General features: G+C 39.9%; 1 long non-coding RNA gene across 2 annotated transcripts in view; it reads left to right on the plus strand.

The window, feature by feature from the left end:
• The window catches only part of LOC114030623, a 172,893-nt gene that overhangs the window by 120,306 nt on the left and 39,957 nt on the right, over nt 1–12,630 (plus strand). Inside the window, exon 5 of one of the 2 annotated variants that reach the window (XR_003567645.1) lies at nt 9,112–9,267. The exons of the other annotated variant lie outside the window; for it this stretch is intronic. This is a non-coding gene — a long non-coding RNA (uncharacterized LOC114030623). Of the gene's footprint in view, nt 1–9,111; nt 9,268–12,630 lie in introns of those variants that run through there. 2 annotated transcript variants of the gene reach the window in all.

A 12,630-nucleotide genomic window follows, 5' to 3' on the forward strand; every position in this document is an offset into this window, starting at 1 on the left:
TGTGTGTGTGTGTGTGTGTGTGTGTGTGTGTGTGTGTGTGTGTGTGTTGTGAGACCCCTTGGAAGAGGGAAGAGACTTTTCCTAGACAGGAAAGCCTAGGGCTCCTTCTCAAAATGTTTTTTAAATGCATTAAATAAAATACATAGGATCACAAAGAAAATCAATTATACTGAAATACGGTTATCAAAATTTTTTTGCACTAAATGATATTTAATTTTTTCGATGACATGTAAGAATAGTTTTCAGCGTTCATTTTTGTAAGATTTTGAGTTTCATATTTTTCTCCTTCCCCCAAGACAAGTAATCTGATATAGGTTATACATGTACAATCATATCAGACATATTTCCACATTGGTCATGTTGTATTAAAATATTTTTAAAAAACATTTTGTGTACCCCATGTTAGGAACTTCTGCCTCTGATGATCTAATTCAATTCCGTCATTTCACAAATGAGGGTTAGGGAAGTGAATTGACTTGCTGGTGTAGCTTGTATGGCAGAAACACGTACCAAACACAGATATTCTGGCTCCAGGTGCAGGCCATTTGAGTTCTGAAGACAGAACTAAGAGCAGTGTGTTGAAATTCATCTTTAATAAAGTTTACATTTTAGTAGATGATCCATGAGCCTCAGAAGCCTGCCTGGTGATGAGCCTCTCTTAACTGAGGTGGAGTAGTCTTTGAATAACAATTAACATCACTGAGACATATGCTTAAAGTCTCTCAGGCTTTGCAGGAAAAGGTAGCTAGTGGTTAGGCAGGGATATGGTTCATATTAATATAAAGGAAGGAGGAAGAAAGGAAATAAGCATTTATTAAGGACTTACTATGTGCCAGTCCTAGGGATACAAACAAAAAGAAACACAATTCCTGCCCTCAAGACGTTTACATTCTAATGGGGGTAGACAGTATATAAAAAGCAAGCTGAAAAGTGGGAGAAGATGAAGATACCCTGAATGAGTTCATGGTTTTGAAGTTTCAAACCAGGAACAGCATCAGAAGAGAAATGAAGGCCAGCCTGAGCTCCTCCAAAACAATTGAGGCTCCAGGAGGAGCTCACTGATAGAAGAAGATGGCAGACCTTACAAAGGGGTATTCCAAGTTGAGAGGACTGAAGGGATAGTAGTGGCCATTTTCACCCTGGAACTTCCAAGTTCCAAGATGAGATAGCCTCAGGAATATGGTTTTGAAGTCCAGAAGCCAGAAAAAGAACCAGGAAGGGAATAGTGAACTTCTTAAAAATCGTAACTGTCCAAAAATTTTTGAAGATAATGAGTTTCCTATCATTAACAGTATTGAGGCAGAAACTAGACAGCTATTTGTTAGGAATGTGTTTTGGGTGGTGGTAGAATTAGAAAACTTGGAGGATTCTTTATCAAGTCTAAGATTTTATCATTGTAATATATTCTGTGAGATAATGTACATAAAACACTTCACAAAGCTTAGAATATTCTGAAAGCCCTTTTTATATATACTTTCTTGTCGTTTTTCTGGCTAATGGGTCAGAATGATTGGAGAATTCTCAAAATTGCTTTCTAGTCTTTTGTCAGCTCCTATCCCAAACTATCTTGAAAGAAAAATTGTGTATTGAGGCTAGAAATTGGGGGCTGGAAAACGTGGTTGAATGTTCTGTAGTTTCCTCTTAGATTATCTACTTCACCGTATCTGGGCCTGTGTCTTCCTTAGCTCTTTGAAATCCAGAATGGTGCCAGTGAGCCAGTTTTTAAAGACTTCAGGATGATGTAGAAGTTTTTTGATGAGTGGCTTCCTGGCTTCTGAGTGTCGGTTTGGATGGGGCCTCCCCTACCTAACCTGGTGAAGAAAGGATGGATGGGAACTCCTAGAGTGAATAGAGAAGTATTGGAGAGACTCAAAAAGCTACTGCCTGTTCTAAGAAATATTTTGACTAATTAATGGCTTAGCTATTTTCAAACCTATTCAGGCCTGATATTCATGAAATTCATAGAATCTCAGAGCTGAGAGGGAACTCACGAGGAATTCATGGAATCACAGAGCTGGAGGGACCTTATCAGCAAAATGAATGGGTCATATTAGACTTTAGGAAGTCATTCCTCCTTTCTGGGCCTCAGTTTCCTCATCTGTAAAATGAGTATTTTGTTAGATGATGTCTAAGGTTCATTTAACTTTTAATTCCACAAACCTTTACTAAGTATCTTTCTCCATTTAACATTTTGGTAGGTGCTAAGGGGAGCTATGTTAAGTTTTAGGTCATTTGGCCTAACTTCTTCCTTTTACTGATTTAGCTGGAGGAGGGAGGGGTGAATAAATGTATGTAACTTTGTTGCGTATTTTAAAGGAATAGCAAGTTATGCATAGTAGATTTGCAATTTCATGTGCAATCATTTTTAAAATTATACAGTGTTATGGAAATGCTTGTTTTATTCCATGAATTAAAAATAAAATAAAGAAAATAAATAATCACAAAACAAAACAAAAACCTGAAAATGATTCCTTCAGGGTCTCTCAAAATAAGAATCCAGATCTTTTCATAATTTAACTAAATTAAATCATGGTTGGTACACCGTGGGAGGTAAACAGCTAGGTGGTCTAGTGGATAGAGTGTTGGACTTGGAGCCAAGAGGACCCAACTTGAAATCTTATGACTAAATCACTTAATCTCTTGAAGCCTCAGTTTCCTCATCTGTAAAATGAGGATAATGATAGCACTTCACAAGGTCATTGTGAGGATCAAATTAACTAATGTATGTAAAATGCCTTGCAAACCTTAAAGTGCAGTACAAATGCTAATTGTTCTTATCATCATCATTATTATTATTACAAGCCAGCTGTAATGGGAAGAGCACTGATGTTAGGCGTGTCAGAAGACTAGTGTTGGAGACTATTATTTACTAGCTGTGTTAAGGATTCTGGGGCAGGTCACTTCATGGTTATTCTTTAGAGCCTTCCTATCTTTCCAGTCTCTTTACCCACGCTCTAATCCAGACTAACCTTGCTATTGTTCCTCAATTACAATAATCTCCTGACTCCTCGATTTTTCACTAACTTCCCTAATCCTAGAATGCTTTTTTGTCTCCAGGCCTCTTGGGTCTTCTGTCTGAAGGAGGCCTTTCCCTGTCCTACACCCTAGTACTTTCCCTCTGAGATTAGCTCATGTTTACATTGTATGTGCATATTTCTTGTCTCCCCCAATGGAATGGCAGCTCCTTGAGGGAAGGAAGCACGAGTTTTTTGTTGTTATTTGTTTATTTTTTTGTATCCTTAGTACCTGGCTTAGCCTTAAGCACTGCTTGCTAACTGACTGGAGCCTGTTTCAGTTCAAATCATTCCCTTCACTAGACCCTTGTAAAGAAAGTGTTTTGTGTAAATCTTGAATTCTGTTGAATTGTGAGTTAATTCATCCTAGATCGAGAGCTGGAGAGAACCTCAGGCTGTCCATTCTATTCAATAAACATTTATTAAATGCCTGCTATGTGCCATGTTGGGGCAGCTAGATGGTGCAGTGGATTGTCACGGACCTAGGGTCCAGAAGACCTGAGTTCCGGCCTCAGACACTTACTGACTGAGGGACCTTGTTTGTCTCAGTTTCTTCATCTGTAAAATGAGCTTAAGAAGGAAATGGCAAACCACTCCAGTATCTTTGCCAAGAAAACCTCAAGTAGAGTCACAGAGAGTCAGACATGACTGAAAAGACTGAACCAATGTGCCAGACATTGTACTATGGGCTGAGGATACAAAAAAAGGAAAAAGACAGCCCCTGCCCTCAAGGAGCTTACTGTCTAAAAGCAAAGCAAGCTATATACAGGTTAGATAGGAAGTAGTTAACTGCAGGAAAGCACTGGAATTAAAGAGGGCCTAAGGGAAGGCTTCCTGGAGAAGATAGGATTTTAGTTGGGACTTTAAGGAAGCCAGGGAGGTCAGTAGTTGGATTTGAGGAGGGACAGCATTTCAGACATAGGGGACTGCCAGAGAGAATGCCCAGAGCTAAGAGATGGAGTGTCTTGTTGGTGGAACAGCCAAGAGGCCAGTGCCACCGGAAGAAAGACTAGGGTATAAGAAGGCTGGAAAAGTAAGAGGGGGCTAGGTTATAAAGGACTTTGAATGCCAAACAGAGCATTTTGTATTTGCTCCTGGAGGTCACTGTGGTTTATTGAGGGGAATGGGCTGGGTGACATGATCAGACGTGCATTTGAGGAAAAATCACTTGGTCTGACAGTTTTATCTAGTTGTCCCCCAGTCTCCTGCAACTTTACAGACAGTGAAACTGAGGACCCTGGAGGTTAAGTGACTTGCCCAAGGTCACACAGGTATTACAGCATCCGAGACAGGATTTGAACCCAGTTCCTTGGACTCCTAAGTCAATGTTCACTCTACTGTATATGCTACATGTCCAGGATTGTGTCTTATGCCACTTTTTTCATGCAAGTCATCTTTAGTAATAGTTTCAGTGAGATATGGATGACTCGAGTACTGTCTTGGAAGACAGAGAAGACCATCAATCAGCCTATCAAGGAGAACTTCCATGGAGGGTGTGAGGAAGAGAGGGAAGAGAGGACTATGTAGGATGAGAAGATGACAGTGGGTTGTGATTTGCCCTGGTGCTTAGAATAGCCGAATTGGTGAGCTCAGATACACCGAGTTCTCTGAGTGTATTATTGCCATTGTGAATATTACTGGCAGAGATTCACAGTTTCACAGTCTTCTCCTAGTCGCCGACGTATATGGAAATGCTCATTTTATATGATATTTGTTAAGAATTTTTTTAAACGAACTTTTTTTTTCCAAGAGCATAATTTTTTCTCACTGGCCTTTAATGCCCAGGGAGGAAAAGACTAAACATAGGAGCAAATCTTTCCTAACTAAGGTAACGTTTAAAAATGACAAAGGTAAACACAGACCAAAACAAAAGAGAAGAGGGTCTAGATGGATGTGGTGGGCCCTGGCAGGGGCCTCCTGTGCTCCCTGTACTCCCCCCTGCCTTTTATAACCAGCTGTCACCTCTGGATTTCTCTGGGTCAGACCTTTGCAAGTACAGATTGAAAATTAAACAAACAGCGGTTGCTTTATAAATATTTAACTCCCACTGTTTAGGACTTACTCAGCACAAGAGACAAAATAAAGAGTTCACAACTGTCTACATGAACAGCCCTCTTCTGATGTTGGGTCCCTGAGGCAGGATTTCTGGTCCAAAGCAGAGTAACAGTCCTGAAGCCTTCTTTACCGTGGGGTGGTATTACTCTCATCTGTTTTGGCGTATGTAGTCTTGGGGGGTGTCTCTAAAGCTATTTATAGATAGCTCTGTCTATGCAGTGGTTTACATTTATATATACTTGAAGTCTTACAAAGGGGATCAGAAAAATCTATTTCCCTCTTGTCCCTTCTTCTTCTCCTTTCCTTCTGTCTTTTAACCATTTGAGAAACATAAACAATTTCACTTTTTTTTTTTTTTCTGATTATAGGACAGGCCACGAGCCTAATGCTAGGAAAAATAGGTGACCTCAGAATGCTCTGCTGCTATGGATTTTAAATGGCTCTATATCATCCTTGGAAAAAATAGTGATTGGTGGTGGTGGTATCAGTGATGATGATCAAAGAGTCTGGCAAACTACAGCCTGCAGACTGACCCAGCCTGGTACCATTTTTTTGTATGGCACAAGCTAAGAATGGTTTTTACATTTTAAACTTTAAGAATTAAAATGTTCAAATTTATTTAAAGTTTTAAAAATTTATTTAAAATTAAAAAAAAATTTCTTTGCTTGAGGGCAGTACAAAAACAGGCAGTGGGGTCAGAGGCTGTAGTTTGCTGATCAGTGTTCTAGAGAGCAGCCAAAGAGTGGTCACCCCCACCTTTGCTTGAATACCTCCAGTAAGAGGGAAATTCACCACCTCCTCACTCTCACTCCCCCAAATCCAATCACAATTGTTAAGTCTTATCAACACTACGTTCCTTACATTTCTTGCATATGTCCCTTTCTCTCCTCTGACACTGCCACCACCCTTCTGTAGGCCTTATCACCTCATGCCTGAATTATTGAAATAGCTTGCTGGTTCACCTCCATGCCTTACATCTCTCCCCACTGAAGTCCATCAGTTAACTCAGCTGTTAGTGATCCTCCTTAAGTGCAGGTCTGACTATTGCATGCTCCTCCTCAACAAACTTCACTGGCTCCTTGTTACTTCCAAAACCAAATATAAAATCATCTGTTTGATTTTTAAAGCCCTTATTCTCCTCCCTGTACTCTGTGGTCCAGTGATGCTGCCTTCCTTGGAGATTTCACACAAGGTACTCAAATTTTCTGACTCCTACCACTATCACTGTCTATCCTCTATGTCTGAGATTCTCTGCTCTTGATTTCCTTGAAATTTCAGCTAAAATCCCACCTTCTAAAAGAAACCTTTCCTGGTCCTTCTTAATGCTAGTGCCTTCCCTCTGATGGTTAACTCCAATTATGCAGGGATTAGAGCACCAGGTTTGGAGTCAGGAAGACCCAAGTTCAAATCCACCCTCTGACACTTAGATTCTGTGACCCTGGGCAAGTCATTTAATATGGGAATAATAATAGTACCTGCCTCACAGCTTTGTTGTGAGCCTCAAATGAAATAATCATTGTGAAGTCCTTAGCACAGTGCCTGGCACATCATACTATCTAAATGTTAGCTATTATTGTTGTTGTTATTATTGTTATTTTATGTATCTTGTTTGTACATAGTTATTTACATTTTCCCCCATTAGGTCGTGAGTTGTTGAAGGGTAGGGACTATTTTTTGCCTTTCTTTGTATCTCTAGCACTTAACACAAGGCCCAGCACATAGCAGGTGCCTAATCAATGCTTGTTGACCTGACTACTTCCAGATGCAGCCTGTTCCACTTTTGGATAACTATAATCAATAATATTTTCCTGACATCAAATCTAAATTTCCATATTTGCAGATGATGATGGTATTTAGCATAAAACACATCATATGTGTAGAATAAATATGAATGCGTGACATGTATGTGATTTTGTGTGACATTATGAAGTTCCTTTTTTCATATTGTTTGTTTCTTTTTCTTCTGTCAGCCACCCTTTGAAATGGGTAAGGCAAGTGTTATAGTCCCCATTGTATTCATAAGAAAAGTATAACTAGGCTTGAAGACACTTGAATATAAAGTGATAGGACCGGAACTTGAGGACTGGATTTGGAGTCAGAAGAGCTCGGTTTGAATCCTGCATCAGATTACCATGTGACCATGTACATGTGAGCTTCTGAGGATTATTGTTCTTACCTGTAACAGAACTTTATGGTTTCCAAAGTGCTTTCTGTGTGATCTTACTTGATGCTTACAATAACCCTATGAGGTAGTTACTATTATAACCCCTGTTTTATAAATGGAGAAATTGAGGCAGAAAAAGGGGAAGTGACTGCCTGGGGTAATATCACTAGTAAGTGTCTGGATCAGATTTTGAACCCAGGTCTTGCTGGCTCTAGGACCATCACTGTGCCACCTAGCTGCCTGTAACATGGGGACAATAATGTTTGTGTCACTACCACACAATGAAACATGGTTGTTTTGGGGGGAAGCACTTTGTGAAATTTAAAGTGCTTGAAGAATTCAAGGTAGACCATGAAGTCAGGAAGATCTAGTCTTGTCTCCGTGATGTGCTATCCATGTGACCCTGGGGAAATCAACTTGATGATCTCATCAGCCTTCCATGGATTCAGTTGTCATCTCAGTGGAGATTACCAGATCTCATTATCCAGCCCTAGTCTATTTTCTGAACTCCAGTGCAACCGACTATCTGTTGGACATTTTGAACTGAATCTTTGCCCCCAAACCCATGCTTCTCTGAACTTCCCTATTACTTGAGGATAGCAACATCCTTCTAGGCACCAAAGTTCACAACCTTGGTTTTATTCTTCACTTACTTCTCTTTCTTACATTGACATGATTCCACAGCATGTCAAGCATATGTGTTGTCTCCTTTCTATTTGCACAGGCACCATCCTACTTTAGGCCCTCCTTATCTCCCACTGCAATAGTCTTCTAGTTGGACTCTAGTCCATCTTCTACACAGTCAAATCAATAAGCATTACTCTCTGCCATGCAGTGTGCCAGGGGCCAAGGATACAAATAGGACCTTGTATTCTACTGGGGGGAAGACAGCACATAAAAAGGAGTTAAAAAACAGGAACGGTACCACCATGGGTGTGATATATTGGCAATGTCCAGAGAATGAAGGATGGCTAGAGTAGACCTTTCCTAAAAACAGGTTCCAGAAGGAATGTACCAACAGGAGAAGGAAGCCACAGGGCTGGAGAGAGAAGGTAACTGAGGCATGATGGCAAAGATTAGAGAATGGACACAGCTACCAAATGATTTAAAAAAACAAAAACATGTTACCTCTCTTTCCATTCTCCTCTTCCCCCAATAAATTCTCTTGTCTCCTACTTACCTCTAGGATCTAATATGAATTAAGTTCAACATTTAAAGTTCTTCAAAATCTAGCCCCTTCCTAACTTTTTAGGCTTTTGACATCCTATTCTCAACCAAGCACTCTAGTCCAGTCATACTGACTTAATTTCGGTACCCCATTCACAACTCTCCATCTTCTGTCTCATTGTCCTTGCATTGTCTGTATCCAATTTCTTCTTGGGCATTTATTTTGTATATATGGACTTACATATGTTGCCTCTCTGCCCCTCCCTAGAATGTAATCTCTTTGAGGGCAGAGACAATTTTTTAAAATTTTGGTGTCTTCTCTTAGCAAGATGCATAATGAATATGTCATCACTGAACAACTTCACTTTTGTGCCCCAAGCCACTCTTGAAGATCAAGTTGCTCTTGATTACTATTAGAAGAGTGAGTTTCCAACACCAACAACAAAATCCAAATCTCTGGTTTCTAAGACTAGTACATTTTTCTGTGATCTGCTAAGCTGGTTCAGACTTGAAATGATTGAAGTAACCTTTCCTTCTCTCTCCCTCTCCCCTCCACCTCACCCGTAAAGTTAGGTTATAAACAAAATCTCTTCGAATTGTTGGTTTTAAAAATATTTGCCAATTTATTTGGGGGCTGAATGATGTTTGTATTCTCCCTTCCATTAGAGTATATTTCAGGGTTTGTTGTATTTTGTTTTATATCATTTTCAGTCTTTCAGTGGGAAGTACTGGTAACAAATTTGGAATCAGAAGTCAGAAGATTTGCATTGGAAGCCCACTTTTACCACTTATCATGTATATGACCTTGGTCAAATTACTTACCCTTTTGGAGTCTTGGTTTCCTCATCACAACTCCTGGCACGTCGTAAGTACTAATTAGATGCTTGTAGAATGATAAATTCTAGCCCTAACATTCATCAATTCTTCCTGGCACGTGGTTTCTTTTCCTCTTTTTGGGTCTTTCTTGTGAAAGTGGCCATCTTTCATTTATACCCTCCTGAATTCTGTAGCTCTGCCTTTTAAAAAAAAGTCAAATACACATTTTCAGGATCCACAGCACTGAACTGATGATCTCTGTGAGCTTGAGAAAATCACTACCTCCTCAGGGCCTTAGTTTCCTTAACATTAATAAAATAATAGGGTTGAATTAAACAATCCCTAAGGTCCCTATTGACTCTGACATTCTAAGGCTTTGTGAATATAATTTTCATTGGTTTGAAAAGTACAAGAAAGCCAGAGGACCCGAGCAACATCTTTTCAACGTTTTTGGACGAGAATGGAAAAAGTGGTTTGCATAATTGTATTGCTAGATGGGACTGACTGGATCCAAGAAGTGTTGAGTAATAAATTCATGTCAACCTGATGGGAGATTTCTAGCAGAATTCCCCAAGCACCTATCCTTGACCTCATTCTATTCATCATCGTTATTAACATCTCCTATAGAAGATAGAGCATTGAAATAGAAGTGATATGTGATAATGACTAGAGAGTTAGGGTAGCAGCAGATTGCAGAGGGCCTTGAATGCCAGTTTTAATTTATATGTTTGTGATCTATAACTGAGGATAGGGTAAGAACTTAGTGTGAAATCACACACACACAGACACACACACCACTCCCCCCCTTCCCTCCCGCTTTTTTTCCCAATGAGAAGCCATATAACAACAATAATACATCCCATAACTGAAGCACAAGGGTGCATTCGGAAAAGCCCTGGAATTAGGTGACCTCTGTTCACATTCCACCTTTGACACTTTTTACTTTTGTGACCTTGGGCAAATCATTTAACTTCTCTGGACCTCAGTTTCTTCATCTGCAAATTTAGTGGATTGTACTAGATAGCCCCTGAGTTGCCTCCCATACCTAGCTCTGTAATATTATGAACCATCATTTATATAGCATTTTAACTTTTACAGATTTATTTTATATAAGGTTTATGAAATCGTGACCATCAGCCAGAACAAAAGCTTCATCATCTACCTTTCCTCCTTGGGCGTGCCTCCATCCCTTCCCCCAAACCCCAACACACATACACACTTGCCACCTTTTGCTCAAGATTAATAATGAAATTATTAATTTGGTTGGTTGGATAAATCAACTCATCAGGGCCTCAGTTTCTTTATCTGTAAAACAGGAGGTTTGGACTAGATTAGATTTCTCTAAATTCCATTGTCATTGCTAGTGATAAATCTGTTGCCTAGTGGCACTTTCAGGAATCCCTGTGAATTCTGAGTTGACCAAAGCCTCCTTCTCTTGCCTTCATAGCTAACCATGTCAGTCCCATCCTCCCCTACCCTTCCATTGGATCGTGTAGAATCCCTGTTCTATTGTTGACAAACTGTCCTTTATATTAGAATTAGTCCATTGGCCCCTCATTCCCCAGAGATTACTTTGTGTATATTTGCATTTAATTTTCTGTATTACACTCATGTTGTTTCTCCCAAAAGAAAGTAGCTCCTTAAAGTCAAGGACCATTTTGTTTTCTGTTTTTGTATTCCTTGGCCTAGGAAAATTTTTGCCTGGCATCTGTAATATACTTAATAATGAATTGGATCGGGTAAACCTAAGTTATCTTATTGGAACTTCACAGCAACCCCATGAAATAATGCTGATATTTACTGCTCCAGCTTTACAGATGAGAAAACTGAGGCTCAGAATCTTATAACTTATGACTTACTCATTGCCACACAACCAGCACCTGAGGTGGGACCCAGGCTTCTTTATGACTGCAAGTCCAGCCTTCTTTCCGTTATACCACCCTGCCTCTCCTGATTTTCTTAGTGGTCCTTCATCAGTCTGGAGGGAAGAGGACTTTTTCTTACATTATAGTCCCAGTTTCCTCCTAAGCTTTGGGGAAGGGAAACATACTGAAAGGGAGAAAAATGAAATTGTGTTAGTATTTGATCTCTGACTTACTAGTGACTTTAGGGCCAACAAATGAGTCAGCAGGAGCCTACTCTGAACACACCTTACTGTCTGTAGAGGAGAAGAAAGGGCGGTACCAGTCAGTGACTGACTTTAGTCTCTTCTTGCCCTTTCATAATATTTTTTAGGGACGTAATGCTGTACAATTCTAACTTGTGCGGTGGCCGTGGACCACAGTGAAGAATAGAGTGTTGAATAAACTTGTGTCAGAGGCATTGGTCCAAGGGCAACAGGAATTGCTGGTTGACCTTTAAATAGACGGGCTTCAATCCCATCCAGTTCCTGGAAGTTTAAAGAAAAGCTGCCTTTCAAGGGATGAGACTTTAAACCTCAGAAGAGATGCTTATATTTTTAAAAGCCATAATTTCATGTTTTTTTCACTTCATTATAGATGGCCGTACAATAGATGAGAGCCAACATGCCAGCATTAGGAGGAGAAAATCCTCCAGCATTTTAATATCCCCTTACTTAGAAGCAAGATAAACACATGTATTGTACTCTTCTAAAGAGGCAAGGGTTGGGGAAGGGAGAGGGCTGGAATCTCTTTAAAGGACTTTTTAATCTGAACCTTGAGGTTTTTATTTGTAAACAACACTGGTAGGAGGGAAGGCTGCCAAAGGGCTCCTGAGCTCTTAGAAAATCACCATCTTTTCCTTAAAGGAGGTTAGAATGCTGTGTCCTTCTGTAAGGCATAAGCCATTGGGGCCCAGATTCCCTGGTGCCCCCAAACTGCAGGCGAAAGGTTGCCCACAAAGTTCACTTAGCTGTTTCTAGTCTCTTCTAGATGAGAATCTTCTTTGAATTTAGCTACCCTTTCCAGGTCTTTAAAAACAAAACAAAACAAAAAAACCACCAAATAACAACAAAAATAGGATTTGTCTAGGTGGTACCTAGATCAAAAAGTTATAGAAAAGTTAGAGGGAGGAAAAAAGATGATTCTGATGTGTATTTTATCAACTTTATGATTAAAAAATGGGGCAACTAGGTGGTGCAGTGGATAGAGCGCCAGATGTGGAGTCAGGAAGACCTGAGTTCAAATTTGACCTCAGATGGTTACTAGCTACGTGACCCTGGGCAAGTCACTTAACCCTGTTTGCCTCAGTTTCCTCATCTGTAAAATGAGCTAAAGAAAGAAATGACAAACCATTCCAGTATCTTTGCCAAGAAAAACCCAAATGGGGTCATGAAGAGTCAGACACAACTGAAATCACTGAATATGTTTGTAATCGTCAGTGGTGGTTTTCAAACTCAGTTAGATCGTCAGTGGTGTCAAACTCAATTACAAGTGGAAGCCACTACACCATACA

The sequence above is a fragment of the Vombatus ursinus genome, unplaced genomic scaffold (assembly GCF_900497805.2).
Source record: "Vombatus ursinus unplaced genomic scaffold, bare-nosed wombat genome assembly UNPS02014973.1, whole genome shotgun sequence".
NCBI lineage: Eukaryota > Metazoa > Chordata > Mammalia > Diprotodontia > Vombatidae > Vombatus > Vombatus ursinus.